The sequence below is a fragment of the Nesoenas mayeri genome (genome assembly GCF_963082525.1).
Source record: "Nesoenas mayeri genome assembly, chromosome: 12".
NCBI lineage: Eukaryota > Metazoa > Chordata > Aves > Columbiformes > Columbidae > Nesoenas > Nesoenas mayeri.
The window spans coordinates 2062405-2079832 of record NC_137547.1 but is presented as its reverse complement, the minus strand read 5'-3'; positions in this window follow the sequence as shown (position 1 = coordinate 2079832).

Below are 17428 nucleotides of genomic sequence, written 5' to 3'. Positions count from 1 at the left end.
ACAAACAGTTTTCAGTCGTTTTTGTGACACAGAAACTGTCCAGGGGTGTTTGCGACACACACGCTGTCCAATGGGGTTTGTGACAAACACGCTGTCAAACAGTATTTGTAACACACACGTTGTCCAATGGAGTTTGTGATACACACTATGTCCAGTGGCGTTTCTGATACACGCTGTGCAATGGGATTTGTGACACACACGCTGTCCAATGGGGTTTGTGACACACACTCTGTCTAATGTAGTTTGTGACACACACGCTGTCCAATGGGGATTGTGACACATACGCTGTCCAATCGAGTTTGCGCAACACACACTGTCCAATTTGGTTTGTGACACACAGGCTGTCCAATGGGGTTTGTGATAGACACCCTCTCCAGGGGCATTTGTGACACAAACGTTGTCCAGGGGGGTTTGTAACACACACACTGTCGAATGGGGTTTGTGACACACTCGTTGTTACATGAGTTTGTGACACACATGCTGTCCAATGGGGTTTCTGACACACACGCTGTCCAGCGGGATTTGTGACCCCTGCACAGGGTGTGTGGAGTTTGTGACACAAACGGTGTCCAGTTGAGTTTGTGACACTAACGCTGTGCAGGGGCGTTTGTGACACAAACACTGTCCAGGGGTGTTTGTGACACACACGCTGTCCTGTGGCGTTTCTGACACACGCTGTCGAATGGGGTTTGTGACACACAGGCTGTCCAACAGGGTTTTTGACACAGACCCTGTCCAGGAATGGTTTTGACACACACACTCTTTAGGGAGGTTTTTGACACACAGGCTGTCTAATAGGTTTTGTGACACACATGCTGTCGAATGGGGTTTGTGAAACACACGGTGTCCAGTGGGGTTTGTGACACATACGCTGCCCAATGGGGTTTTGACACATGTGCTGTTTAATGGGGTTTGTGACACACAGGCTGTCCAATGGGGTTTGTGACACACACACTGTCCAATCGAGTTTGTGACACAAACGCTGTCCAATGGGGTTTGTGGCACATGCTGTCCAATGGGGTTTGTGACACACTCGTTGTCCAATGGGGTTTGTTACATTTGAGCTGTCCAATGGGGTTTGTTACACACACACTGTCCAATGGGGTTTCTCACTCGCACGCTGTCAAATGAGGTTTGTGAAACACACCCTGTCTAGGGGTGTTTGTGACACACACGCTGTCCAGGGGCGTTTGTGACACAAACGGTTTCCAGGGGTGTTTGTGACAAACATACTGTCCAATGGAGTCTGTGACACACACAGTGTCCAAAGGGGTTTCTGACACACACCCTGTCCAATGGGGTTTTTTAGACACGCGCTGTCCAACCGTGTTTGTGACACACACACTCTCCCATGGGGTTTGTGAGAGACATGCCATCAAATCGGGTTTGTGACACACACCCTGTCCAGGGGCGTTTGTGACAGAAATGTTGTCCAGGGGTTTTTGTTAACACATACACTGTCCAGGGGCGTTTGTGACACACGCAGTGTACAATGGGGATGGTGACACACACGCTGTCCAATGGGATTTGTGACACACACCCTGTCCAGGGACCTTTGAGACACAAACGGTTTCCAGGGGTGTTTGTGGCACACACACTGTGCAATGGGGTTTGTGACACACTTTCTGTCCAATGGGGTTTGCGACACAAAGGCTGTCCAATGGGGTTTGTGAAACACACCCTGTCCAGGGGCGTTTGTGACACAAACGTTGTCCAGGGGGGTTTGTGACACACACAATATCCAATGGGGTCTGTGACACACAAGCTGTCCAATAGGATTTCTGACACACACTCTGTCCAATGAAGTTTTTGATACACACGCTGACCAATACGGATTGTGAGGCACACACTGTTTAGAGAGGATTGTGACACACACGCTGTCCAGGGGTGTTTGTGACACACACACATTTTCCAGGGGGGGTTGTGACACATGCTATCCAATGAGATTTGTGACACACAAAGTGTTCATTTCGATTTGTGACACACACCCTGTCGAGGGGTGTTTTTGACACACATGCTGTCCAGGGGCGTTTGTGACACACAAGATGTCAAATGGGGTTTGTGACACACACCCGGTCCAGGAGTGTTTGTGACACACACACTGTTTAGGGGGGTTTATGACACACACAGTGTCCAGGGGGTGTTGTTACTCACTCTGTCCAATGGGGTTTATGTCACACACCCTGTCCAGGGGCGCTTGTGACACAAACGGTTTCCAGGGGTGCTTGTGACAAACACCCTGTCCAGGGGTATTTGTGACACACACGCTGTCCAATGGGGTCTGTGATACACACGTTATCCAATGAGGTTTGTGACAAACACCCTGTCCAGGGGCCTTTGTGACACAAACGGTTTCCAGAGGTGCTTGTGACAAACAGCATGTCCAGGGGGGTTTGTGACACACACACTGTCCAATGGGAGTTTGTGACACACACGCTGTGGAATGGCTTTTCTTACACACATGGTGTCCAATGAGGTTTGTCACACACACAGTGTTCAATGAAATTTGTGATACACACCCTGTTCAGGGGTGTTTGTGACACACTCGTTGTCCAATGGGGTTTGTGACACACACACTATCCAATGGGGTTTGTGACACACACGCTGTCCAATGGGGTTTGTGACACACAGGCTGTCCAATCGGGTTTGTGACACATACCCTGTCCAGGGGTGTTTGTGAAACAAACGCTGTCCATGGGAGTTTGTGACACACACACTGTCCAATGGGGTTTGTGACACACACACTGTCCACTGGGGTTTGTGACACACACACTGTCCAAGGGGTTCGTGACACACACATTGTCCAATGCGGATTTTGACACACACGCTCTCCACTGGGGTTTCTGACACACACAATGTCCAATGGGGTTTGTGACACACACGCTGTCCAATGGGTTTTGTGACACACGCGCTGTCCAATGGAGTTTGTGACACACACCCTGTCCAGTGGCGTTTTAACACACACGCTGTCCAGGGGTTTTGTGACACACAGGCTGTCCAATGGGGTTTGTGACACACACAATGTACAATGGGTTTTCTTACACACACAATATTCAATGGGGATTGTGACAGACAGAGTGCGCAATGGGGTTTGTGACATACACGCTGTTGAATACGGTTTGTGACACACACTCTCCAGGGGTGTTTGTGACACACACCATGTCCAGGGGCGTTTGTGACACAAACGGTATCCAGGGGTGTTTGTGACACACACACTGTCCAAGAGGTTCGTGACACACACGCTGTCCAATGTGGATTTTGACACACACGCTGTCCACTGGGGTTTGTGACACACGCACTGTCCAATGGGGTTTGTGACACACACGCTGTCCAGTGGTGTTTGTGACACACACCCTGTCCAGGGGTATTTGTGACACACACTGTCACGGCATATTACCCCGAGATTAATTTAAGGGACAACAGGGTCCAAAGCAACCTTTATTAAACCGGTGAGAACAGGGTTTTAATATTCCAAAAGTGACTTAAATACAGGTTCGAATATCAGCTGAGGAATCTTATTTCGTGGCGGCAACCACTATAGCAGGCGGTCCACAGAGTGCATGCACGTGGCTTCACTCAAAACAATGCCGGAGTCGCCCCTGAGTCCCAGGGAAGCACACACTTGCCCAAGCCTATCCGTAATTATTTTAAAGAGATACGTGTACTTGTAATGAGTACGGAAAGTGTACGCTCGCGAGGCCAGGCGGGTAAATTCGTAATACACTCGCAATTGTGCAAGGAAATAATTTAAAGTACGTGTGCAAACGTGCACAGAAAGTATAAATATACTCGCAATCCTGCAAGAAGTTTTACTCACGGCCGTGGCGGTGAGGCAAGCGGAGACTCCGTTCCGGGGAGCTGGGCGGGGTCGTGGCTCCTGGCGGCAGTGGCTAAGCTCGTTCTCCGAGAAAACTCCGGCCAAAGGCAAGTTTTCGATGAGAGTCCGGTTTTTAAGAGCTTGACCTGACTGCAGTCATTCCTCCTATTCCCGGAAGCCCCCCGAAAACATCCCCCACCCTGGGTGTGGGCGCCCAGCGGCTTTTGCCCCTAACGACTCTGGTATGGGTGCTCTGGGGCCAGACAAAGAAGCTGTTAGGCCCATGGCAGCCAGGAGAGAGGGGGATGTGCCCACTCCTCCATAGTGAAGGAGGGAAGGGGAGAGTGAGGGCAGAAGAGGGAGGGAGAGAGGCGGGGGGGTTTGCATTCTGCCACACACACCCTGTCCAATGGGTTTTCTTACACACACGCTGTCCAATGACAGGGTGTGTGTCACACACCCCATTGGACACACACACTGTCCAATGGGGTTTGTGACACACAGGCTGTCCAATGGGGTGTGTGACACACACCCTGTTCAGGGGCGTTTCTGAGACAAACGGTGTCCAGGGAGGTTTGTGACACACACGCTGTCCAAAGGGATTTGTGACACACACGTTGTCCAGGGATGTTTGTGATACACACGCTGTACAATGGGGTTTGTGACACTCACGCTGTCCAACGGGGTTTCTGACACACACGCTGTCCAATGGGGTTTCTGACACACAAACTGTCCAATGGGGTTTGTGACACACACACTGTCCACTGGGGTTTGTGACACACACGCTGTCCAATGGGGTTTGTGACACACACACTGTTCAATGGGGTTTATGACACACAGGCTGTCCAATGGGGTTCTTTACACACGCGCTATCCAACGGAGTTTTTGAAACACACTGTCCAATGGGGTTTCTGACACACACAGTATTCATTGGGGATTGTGACAGACAGACTGCCTAATGGGTTTTTTGACACACACGCTGTCCAATGGGGTTTGTGACACACACGCTGTCCAATGGGGTTTGTGACAGACGCACTGTTCCATGGTGTTTGTGACTACACACGCTGTCCAATGGGGTTTGTGACACACACCCTGTCCAGAGGCATTTGTGACACAAACGATGTCCAGAAGGTTTGTGACACACACGCTGTCCAATGGCGTTTGTGACACACAGGCTGTCCAACTGGAATTGTGACACACACCCTTTCCAGGGGCGTTTGTTACACAAACGGTTTCCAGTGCTGTTTGTGACACACACACTGTCCAGGGATGTTTGTGACACACACGCTGTCCAATGGGGTTTCTGACACACACAATGACCAATGAGGTTTTTGACACACACGCTGTCCAATGGGGTTTGTGACACACACCAAGTCCAGGGGCGTTTGTGACACAAACGGTTTCCAGGGGTCTTTGTGACACACACACTGTCCACTGGGGTTTGTGACGCACACCCTGTCCAGGGGTTTTTGTGACACACACGCTGTCCAATAGGGTTTGTGACACACACACTGTCCAATGGGGTTTGTGACACACACGCTGTCCAATGCGGTTTGTGATACACACAGTCCAATGGGGCTTGTGACACACACACTGTCCACTGGGGTTTGTGACGCACACCCTGTCCAGGGGTTTTTGTGACACACACGCTGTCAAATGGGGTTTGTGACACACATGCTATCCAATAGGGTTTGTGACACACACAGTATTCAAAGAAGATTGTTACAGACACACTGTCCAATGGGTTTTGTGACACACACCCTGTCCAGGGGTGTTTGTGACAAACACGTTGTCCAATGTGGTTTGTGACACACACGCTGTCAATTGGGGTCTGTGACACACACCCTGTCCAGGAGCGTTTGTGACACAAACGGTTTCCAGGGGTGTTTGTGACACACACACTGTCCAATGGGGTCTGTGACACACACGCTGTCCAATGGGCTTTGTGACACACACTGTCCAATGGGGTCTGACAGACACACGCTGTACAATGGGGTCTGTGACACACACGCTGTCCAGGAGCGTTTGTGCCACACACGCTGTCCAATGGGGATTGTGACACACACATTGTTCAATGGGGTTTGTGACAAACGCGCTGTCAAACAGTATTTGTAACACACATGTTGTCCAATGGAGTTTGTGATACACACCATGTCCAGTGGCGTTTCTGATACACGCTGTGCAATGGGATTTGTGACACACACGCTGTCCAATGGGGTGTGTGACACACACATTATCCAGGGGCGTTTGTGACACACACAGTGTACAATGGGGATGGTGACACACACGCTGTCCAATGGGATTTGTGACACACACCCTGTCCAGGGACCTTTGAGACACAAACGGTTTCCAGGGGTGTTTGTGGCACACACACTGTCCAATGGGATTTGTGACACACTTTCTGTCCAATGGGGTTTGCGACACAAAGTCTGTCCAATGGGGTTTGTGAAACACACCCTGTCCAGGGGCATTTGTGACACAAACGTTGTCCAAGGGGGTTTGTGACACACACAATATCCAATGGGGTCTTTGACACACAAGCTGTCCAATAGGATTTGTGACACACACTCTGTCCAATGGAGTTTTTGATACACACGCTGACCAATGCGGATTGTGAGACACACACTGTTTAGAGAGGATTGTGACACACACGCTGTCCAATGGGGTTTGTGACACACACGCTGTCAAATGGCGTTTGTGACACACACTCTGTCCAATGGGGTTTGTAAGACACGCACTGTCCAATGGGGTTTGTCGCACACACGCTGTCCAACAGGGTATAACACACGCACTGTCCAACTGGGTTTGTGACACTCACACTGTCCAATGGGGTTTGTGACTCTCATGCTGTCCAGGAGTGTTTGTGACACACACACTATACAATACAGTCTGTGACACACCCGCTGTCCAATGGGGTTTGTGACACACACACTGTCCAGGGGAGTTTGTGAAACACACGTTTTCCAATGGGGTTTGTGACACTCGCATCTTCCAACGGGGTTTGTGATACAAACACTGTCCAATGGGGTTTGTGACACACACACTGTTTAGGGGGGTTTGTGACGCAGACCCTGTCCAGAAGAGTTTGTGACACAAGCGGTTTCCAGGGGTGTTTGTGACGCACACACTGTCCAATGGGGTCTGTGACACACAGGCTGTCCAATGGGTTTTGTGACACACACATTGTCCAGGGGGGTTTATGACACACACGCTGTCCAATGGGGTATGTGACACACATATTTTCCAGGGGGGGTTGTGACAAACACTGTTCAATGGGGTTTGTGACACACACACTGTCCAATGGGGTTTGAGACACACACATTTTCCAATGGGATTTGTGACACTCGCACTGTCCCATGGGGTTTCTGACACATAGGCTCTCCAATGGTGTTTGTGCCACACACGCTGTCCAATGGTGATTGTGACACACACAATGTGCAATGGGGCTTTGACACACACCATGTCCAGGGGCCTTTGTGACACAAACGGTGTCCAGGGTGGTTCCTGACACACAAACTGTCCAAAGGGGTTTGTGACACACACACTGTCCAATGGGGTTTGTGACACACACGCTGACCAATGCGGATTGTGAGACACACACTGTTTAGGGAGGATTGTGACACACACGCTGTCCAGGGGTGTTTGTGACATACACACATTTTCCAGGGGGGGTTGTGACACATGCTATCCCATGAGATTTGTGACACACAAAGTGTTCATTTCGATTTGTGACACACACCCTGTCCAGGGGTGTTTTTGACACAAACGCTGTCCAATGGGGTTTGTGACACACACGATGTCAAATGGGGTTTGTGACACACACCCGGTCCAGGAGTGTTTGTGACACACACACTGTTTAGGGGGGTTTATGACACACACAGTGTCCAGGGGGTGTTGTTACTCACTCTGTCCAATGGGGTTTATGTCACACATCCTGTCCAGGGGCGCTTGTGACACAAACGGTTTCCAGGGGTGTTTGTGGCACACACACTGTCCAATGGGGTCTGACAGACACACGCTGTACAATGGGGTCTGTGACACACACACTGTCCAGGAGCGTTTGTGCCACACACACTGTCCAATGGGGATTGTGACACACACGCTGTTCAATGGGGTTTGTGACAAACACGCTGTCAAACAGTATTTGTAACACACACGTTGTCCAATGGAGTTTGTGATACACACTATGTCCAGTGGCGTTTCTGATACACGCTGTGCAAACAGTATTTGTAACACACACGCTGTCCAATGGGGTTTGTGACACACACTCTGTCTAATGCAGTTTGTGACACACACGCTGTCCAATGGGGATTGTGACACATACGCTGTCCAATCGGGTTTGCGCAACACACACTGTCCAATTTGGTTTGTGACACACAGGCTGTCCAATGGGGTTTGTGATAGACACCCTCTCCAGGGGCATTTGTGACACAAACGTTGTCCAGGGGGGTTTGTAACACACACACTGTCGAATGGGGTTTGTGACACACTCGTTGTTACATGAGTTTGTGACACACATGCTGTCCAATGGGGTTTCTGACACACACGCTGTCCAGCGGGATTTGTGACCCCTGCACAGGGTGTGTGGAGTTTGTGACACAAACGGTGTCCAGCTGGGTTTGTGACACTAACGCTGTGCAGGGGCGTTTGTGACACAAACACTGTCCAGGGGTGTTTGTGACACACACGCTGTCCTGTGGCGTTTCTGACACACGCTGTCGAATGGGGTTTGTGACACATAGGCTGTCCAACAGGGTTTTTGACACAGACCCTGTCCAGGAGTGGTTTTGACACACACACTCTTTAGGGAGGTTTTTGACACACAGGCTGTCTAATAGGTTTTGTGACACACATGCTGTCGAATGGGGTTTGTGAAACACACGGTGTCCAGTGGGGTTTGTGACACATACGCTGCCCAATGGGGTTTTGACACATGTGCTGTTTAATGGGGTTTGTGACACACAGGCTGTCCAATGGGGTTTGTGACACACACACTGTCCAATCGAGTTTGTGACACAAACGCTGTCCAATGGGGTTTGTGGCACATGCTGTCCAATGGGGTTTGTGACACACTCGTTGTCCAATGGGGTTTGTTACATTTGAGCTGTCCAATGGGGTTTGTTACACACACACTGTCCAATGGGGTTTCTCACTCGCACGCTGTCAAATGAGGTTTGTGAAACACACCCTGTCTAGGGGTGTTTGTGACACACACGCTGTCCAGGGGCGTTTGTGACACAAACGGTTTCCAGGGGTGTTTGTGACAAACATACTGTCCAATGGAGTCTGTGACACACACAGTGTCCAAAGGGGTTTCTGACACACACCCTGTCCAATGGGGTTTTTTAGACACGCGCTGTCCAACCGTGTTTGTGACACACACACTCTCCCATGGGGTTTGTGAGAGACATGCCATCAAATCGGGTTTGTGACACACACCCTGTCCAGGGGCGTTTGTGACAGAAATGTTGTCCAGGGGTTTTTGTTAACACATACACTGTCCAGGGGCGTTTGTGACACACACAGTGTACAATGGGGATGGTGACACACACGCTGTCCAATGGGATTTGTGACACACACCCTGTCCAGGGACCTTTGAGACACAAACGGTTTCCAGGGGTGTTTGTGGCACACACACTGTGCAATGGGGTTTGTGACACACTTTCTGTCCAATGGGGTTTGCGACACAAAGGCTGTCCAATGGGGTTTGTGAAACACACCCTGTCCAGGGGCGTTTGTGACACAAACGTTGTCCAGGGGGGTTTGTGACACACACAATATCCAATGGGGTCTGTGACACACAAGCTGTCCAATAGGATTTCTGACACACACTCTGTCCAATGAAGTTTTTGATACACACGCTGACCAATACGGATTGTGAGGCACACACTGTTTAGAGAGGATTGTGACACACACGCTGTCCAGGGGTGTTTGTGACACACACACATTTTCCAGGGGGGGTTGTGACACATGCTATCCCATGAGATTTGTGACACACAAAGAGTTCATTTCGATTTGTGACACACACCCTGTCGAGGGGTGTTTTTGACACACATGCTGTCCAGGGGCGTTTGTGACACACACGATGTCAAATGAGGTTTGTGACACACACCCGGTCCAGGAGTGTTTGTGACACACACACTGTTTAGGGGGGTTTATGACACACACAGTGTCCAGGGGGTGTTGTTACTCACTCTGTCCAATGGGGTTTATGTCACACACCCTGTCCAGGGGCGTTTGTGACACAAACGGTTTCCAGGGGTGCTTGTGACAAACACCCTGTCCAGGGGTATTTGTGACACACACGCTGTCCAATGGGGTCTGTGATACACACGTTATCCAATGAGGTTTGTGACAAACACCCTGTCCAGGGGCCTTTGTGACACAAACGATTTCCAGAGGTGCTTGTGACAAACAGCATGTCCAGGGGGGTTTGTGACACACACACTGTCCAATGGGAGTTTGTGACACACACGCTGTGGAATGGCTTTTCTTACACACACGGTGTCCAATGAGGTTTGTCACACACACAGTGTTCAATGAAATTTGTGATACACACCCTGTTCAGGGGTGTTTGTGACACACTCGTTGTTCAATGGGGTTTGTGACACACACACTATCCAATGGGGTTTGTGACACACACGCTGTCCAATGGGGTTTGTGACACACAGGCTGTCCAATCGGGTTTGTGACACATACCCTGTCCAGGGGTGTTTGTGAAACAAACGCTGTCCATGGGAGTTTGTGACACACACACTGTCCAATGGGGTTTCTGACACACACACTGTCCACTGGGGTTTGTGACACACACACTGTCAAATGGGGTTTGTGACACACACCAAGTCCAGGGGCGTTTGTGACACAAACGGTTTCCACGGGTCTTTATGGCACACACACTGTCCACTGGCTTTTGTGACGTACACTCTGACCAGAGGTTTTTGTGACACACACGCTGTCCAATGACGTTTGTGACACACACACTGTCCAATGGGGTTTGTGACACACACGCTGTCCAATGGGGTTTGTGACACACAGGCTGTCCAATAGGATTTGTGACACACACCGTGTCCAGGGGCGTTTGTTACACAAACGGTGTCCAGGGTGGTTTGTGACACACACATTGTCCAAAGGGGTTTGTCACACACACACTGTCCAGGGGTGTTTGTGACACACACCCTGTCCAATGGGGTTTGTGACACACACGCTGTCCAGGGGTTTTTGTGACACACACGCTGTCCAATGGGGTTTGTGACACACACGCTGTCGAATGGGGTTTGTGACACACACGTTGTCCAATAGGGTTTGTGAAAAACACAGTATTCAATGGGGATTTTTACAGACACACTGTCCAATGGGGTTTTTGACACACACGCTGTCAAATGGGGTTTGTGACACACACCCTGTCCAGGGACGTTTGTGACACAAACGGTTTCCAAGGGTGTTTGTGACACACATGCTCTCCAAGGGTGTTTATGACACACGTGCTGTCCAATGGGTTTTGTGACACACACGGTGTCCAATGGGGTGTGGCATACACACCCTGTCCAGAAGCTCTTGTAACACAAACGTTGTACAGGGGGGTTTGTGACACACACGCTGTCATATGGGTTTTCTTACACACATGCTCTCCAATGAGGTTTGTGACACACACACTGTTTAGGGGGGTTTGTGACGCAGACCCTGTCCAGAAGAGTTTGTGACACAAGCGGTTTCCAGGGGTGTTTGTGACGCACACACTGTCCAATGGGGTCTGTGACACACAGGCTGTCCAATGGGTTTTGTGACACACACATTGTCCAGGGGGGTTTATGACACACACGCTGTCCAATGGGGTATGTGACACACATATTTTCCAGGGGGGGTTGTGACAAACACTGTTCAATGGGGTTTGTGACACACACACTGTCCAATGGGGTTTGTGACACACACATTTTCCAATGGGATTTGTGACACTCGCACTGTCCCATGGGGTTTCTGACACATAGGCTCTCTAATGGTGTTTGTGCCACACACGCTGTCCAATGGTGATTGTGACACACACAATGTGCAATGGGGCTTTGACACACACCATGTTCAGGGGCGTTTGTGACACAAACGGTGTCCAGGGTGGTTCCTGACACACAAACTGTCCAAAGGGGTTTGTGACACACACACTGTCCAATGGGGTTTGTGACACACACCTGTCCAGGGGCGTTTGTGACACAAATGGTTTCCAGGGGTGTTTGAGACACACACACTGTCCAATACAGTCTGTGACACACACGCCGTCCACTGGGTTTTGTGACAAACACCCTGTCCATGAGAGTTTGTAACACAAGCGGTTTCCAGGGGTGTTTTTGACACAAACACTGTCCAATCGGGTCTGTGACACACAGGCTGTCCAATGGAGTTTGTGACACACACGCTGACCAATGCGAGTTGTGACACACTTGCTGTCGAATGGGGTTTGTGACACACGCCCTCTCCACGGGCGTTTGTTACACACACCCTGTCCAATGGGGTTTGTGCAACACTCTCTGTCCAATGGATTTTGTGACACACACGCTGACCAATGAGGATTGTGAGAAACACAATGTTTTGGGAGGTGTGTGACACACACGCTGTCCAGGGGTGTTTGGAACACACTAATTTTCCAGGGGGGGTTGTGACATACGCTGTCCAGTGAGGTTTGTGACACACACACTGTCCAATCGGGTTAGTGACACACACGCTGTCTATTAGGGGTTTGTGACACACACAGTGTCCAATGGGGTTTTGACACACACCATGTCCAGGGGCCTTTGTGACACAAATGGTGTCCAGGGTGGTTTCTGACTCACAACCTCTCCAAAGGGGTTTGTGACACACACGCTGTCAAGGGGTGTTTGTGACACACACGCTGTCCAATGGGATTTGTGACACACACGCTGTCCGGGGGTGTTTGTGAAAAACACGCTGTCCAATGGGGTTTGTGACATACGCTGTCGAATGGTGTTTGTGACACACAAGCTGTCCAATGGGGTTTGTGACACACAGCCTGTCCAGGGGCGTTTGTGACACAAACGGTTTCGAGGGGTGTTTCTGACACACACACTGTGCAATACAGTCTGTGACACACACGCTGTCCAATGGGGTTTGTGGCACACATCCTGTCCAGGGGAGTTTGTGACACAAGAGGTTTCCTGGGGTTTTTGTGACACAAACAATGTCCAATGGGTTCTGTGACACACAGGCTGTCCAATGGGGTTTGTGACACACACACTGTCCAATGGAGTTTCTGCCACACACGTTTCCCAATGGGGTTTGTGACACTTTCACTGTCCAACGGGGTTTGTGACACACAAGCTATCCAATGGGGTTTGTGACACACACCCTATCCAGGGACGTTTTGTGACACAAAATGTGTCCAGGGGGGTTTGTGACACTAACACTGTCCAATGGGTTTTGTGAGACATGCGCTGTCCAACGGGGTTTGTGACACACACACTGACCAATGGAATTTGTGACACACACACTGTCCTATGGGGTTTGTGACACACACGCTGTCAAATGTGTTTTGTGACACACACCCTGTCCAGGGGCGTTTGTGACACAAACGGTGTCCAGTGTTGTTTGTGACACACACACTGTCCAATGTGATCTGTGACGCACACGCTGTCCAACGGGGTTTGTGACACAGACAGTATTCAATGTGGATTTTGACAGACAGATTATTGAATAGAGATTGTGACAGATGCACTGTCCAGTGGGGTTTGTGACACACACCCTGTCCAGGGGTGTTTCTGAAACACTTGCTGTCCAATCGGATTTCTTTACACACACGCTATCAAACGGGGTCTGTGACACAAACGGTTTCTTGGGGTATTTGTGAGACACACGCTGTCCAATGGGGTTTGTGACACACACGCTACCAAATGGGATTTGTAACACACACAACATCCAGGGGCGTTTGTGACACAAGCTGTGTCCAGGATGGTTTGTGACACACACGCTGTCCAAAGGGGTTTGTGACACACACGCTGCCCAGGGGTGTTTGTGACACACACACTGTCCAATGGGCTTTGTGACACACACCCTGTCCTGCGGCGTTTATGACACAAACGGTTTCTTGGGGTAATTGTGAGACACACGCTGTCCAATGGGGTTTGTGACACACACGCTGTCCAATAGGGTTTGTGACACACACCCTGTCCAGAGGCGTTTGTGACACAAACGGTTTCCAGGGGTGTTTGTGACACACACACTGTACAACGGGGTTTGTGACACACACGCTTTCCAATGCATTTTGTGACACACACGCTGTCCAATGGGGTTTGTGAAACACACTCTGTCCAATGCGGTTTGTGAAAGACACACTATTCAATAGGGATTGTGACATACACACTGTCCAATGGAGTTTGTGACACTCACCCTCTGCGGAGGTGTTTGTGACACACACACTGTCCAATGGGGCTTGTGACACACATGCCATCAAAAGGGGTTTGTGGATCACATCTTTTCCAGGGGCGTTTGTGACTTAAATAGTGTCCAGAGGGGTTTGTGACACACACACTCTCCAATCGCGTTTGTGACACAGACGCTGTCCAATGGGGTTTGTGACACACACGCTGTCCAACCAGATTTGTGACACACACACTGTCAATTGGGGTTTGTGATACACACGCTCTCCAACGGGGTTTGTGACACATTGTCCAGGGGGGTTTGTGAAACACACACTTTCCAATGGGGTTTGTGAAACACACGGTGTCCAAAGTGGTTTGTGACACACACGCGGTCCAATGGGGTTTTGACACACACCCTGTCCAGGGGGAAGTTTGTGGCACACACCCTGTCCAATGGGGTTTGTGACACACACGCTGTCCAGGGGTGTTTGTGACACACACGCTGTCCAATGGTATTTATGACACACACGTTTTCGAATGGGTTTTTTGACAGACATGCTGTCCAAAAGGGTTTCTGACACACACTCTGTCCAATGGTCTTTGTGAAACACACACTGCTTAGGGGGGTTTGTGACACACACACACTGTCCAGGAGCTTTTGTGACACTTACATTGTCCAACGGGGTTTGTGACACACATACTGTCCAAAGGGTTTTGTGTCATACACGCTGTCCAGGGGTGTTTGTGACACACAAATTGTCCATTGGGGTCAGACACACACACGCTGTATAATGGGGTTTGTGACACACGCTGTCCAATGGGGTTTGTGACACACACACTGTCCAATGGGGATTTAGACACACACCCTGTCCAGGGGCGTTTGTGACACAAACGGTTTCCAGGGGTGTTTGTGACACACATCCTCTCCAATTAGGATTGTGACACACACACTGTTTAGGGAGGTTTATGACACACAAGCTGTCCAGACAGTTGCAGACAGTTTCCAGTGGGGCTTGTGACACACACTGTCCAATGGGGTTTGTGATACACACGCTGTGCAATAGATTTTCTAACACACACGTTTTCCAATGAGATTTGTAACACACTCACTGTACAACAGGGTTTGTGACACACACACTGTCCAATGGGGTATGTGACACACAAGCTGTCCGACGGGGTTTGTGACAGACACGCTGTCCAATAGAGTTTGTGGCACACAGGGTGTCCAATGGGGTTTGTGACACACACCCTGTCCAGGAGCGTTTGTGACAAGAACGACGTCCAGGAGGGTTTGTGAAACATGCGCTGTTCAATGGGGTTTGTGACACACACGCAGTCCAGGGGTGTTTGTGACAAACACGCTGTCCAGAGGTGTTTGTGACACACAACCTGTACAATGGGGTTTGTGACACACACATTTTCCAATGGGCTTCGTGACACAAACGCTGTCACATGGGGTTTGTGACACACGTTGTCCAATGGGGCTTGTGACACATACCCTGTCCACATGTGTTTGTGTCACACATGCTGTCCAATGGTGTTTGAGACTCACACACTGTCCAATGCGGTTTTTGACACACACCCTCTTCACGGGCTTTGGTGACAGACACTGTCCAATGGTGATTGTGAAAAAAACTCTGTCTAATGTGTTTTTTTACACACACGTGGTCCAAGGATGTTTCTGACAAACACAGTGTTCAATGGGGTTTGTGACACACACACTGTCCAATGGCGTTTAATGACACACACGCTGTCCAATGGGGTTTGTGACACATACGGTGTCCAATAGGGTTTGTGACACACACCGTGTCCATTGGGTTTTGTGACACACAGGCTACCCAATGGGGTTTGTGACACACACTGTCCAATGAGGTTTGTGACACACACCCTGTTCAGGGCCGTCTGTGAGACAAACGGTCTCCAGGGGTATTTGTGACACACAGGTTGTCCAATAGGCTTTGTGTGACACACACTGTCCAATGGGGTTTGTGACACACATCCTGTTCAGGGCCGTCTGTGAGACAAACGGTCTCCAGGGGTATTTGTGACACACAGGCTGTCCAATAGGCTTTGTGTCACACACGCTGTCCAATGGCGTTTGTGAAACATGCGCTGTTCAATAGGGTTTCTGACACACACACTGTCCAATGGGGTTTGTGACACACACTCTGTTCAGTGGGGTTTGTCACACACACCCTGTCCAATGGGGTTCGTGACACAAATGCTGTCCAATATGCTTTGTGATACACACGCTGTCCAATGCAATTTGTGAAACACACCCTGTCCAGGGGTGTTTGTGACACACATGCTGTCCACTGTGGTTTGTGACTCAAACGCTTTCTAATGGGGTTTGTGACCCACACCCTGTCCAGGGGTGTTTGTCACACACACTGTCCAATGAGGATTGTGACACACATACTGTTTAGTGAGGTTTGTGACACACACGCTGCCTAGGCGTGTTTGTGACACAGACAGTTTTGGGGGGGTTTGTGACAAACGTTGTTCAATGTAGTTTGTGACACACACAGTATTCAGTGGGGTTTGTGACACACACTCTGTCCAGGGGTGTTTCTGTCACACACGCTGTCCAACGGGGTTTGTGACACACACACTGTCCAATGCGGTTTGTGACACATACGGTGTCCAATAGGGTTTGTGACACACACCGTGTCTATTGGGTTTTGTGAAACACAGGCTGTCCAATGGCGTTTGTGACACACACACACTCCAATGGCGTTTGTGACACACACGCTGTCCAATGGGGTTTGTGACACACGCTGTCGAATGGGGTTTGTGACAGACAAGCTGTCCAACGGGGTTTGTGACACACACTGTTCAATGGGGTTTCTGACTCGCAAGCTGTCGAATGGGGTTTGTGAAACACACCCTGTCCAGGGGCGTTTGTGACACACACACTATCCAAGGGGGTTTGTGACACACACGCTATCAAATGGGTTTTATGACTCACACCCTGTTCAGGGGCGTTTGTGACACAAACGGTTTCCCGGGGTATTTGTGACACACACACTGGCCAATGACGTTTGTGACACACACACTGTCCAATGGCGTTTGTGATACACACACACTCCAATGGGGTTTGTGACACACACCCTGTCCAAAGGGGTTTGTGACACACACGCTGTCGTGGGGTGTTTGTGACACACACGCTGCTGTCCAATGGGGATTGTGACACACACGCGGTCCAGGGGTGTTTGTGAAAAACACACTGTCCAATGTGATTTGTGACACA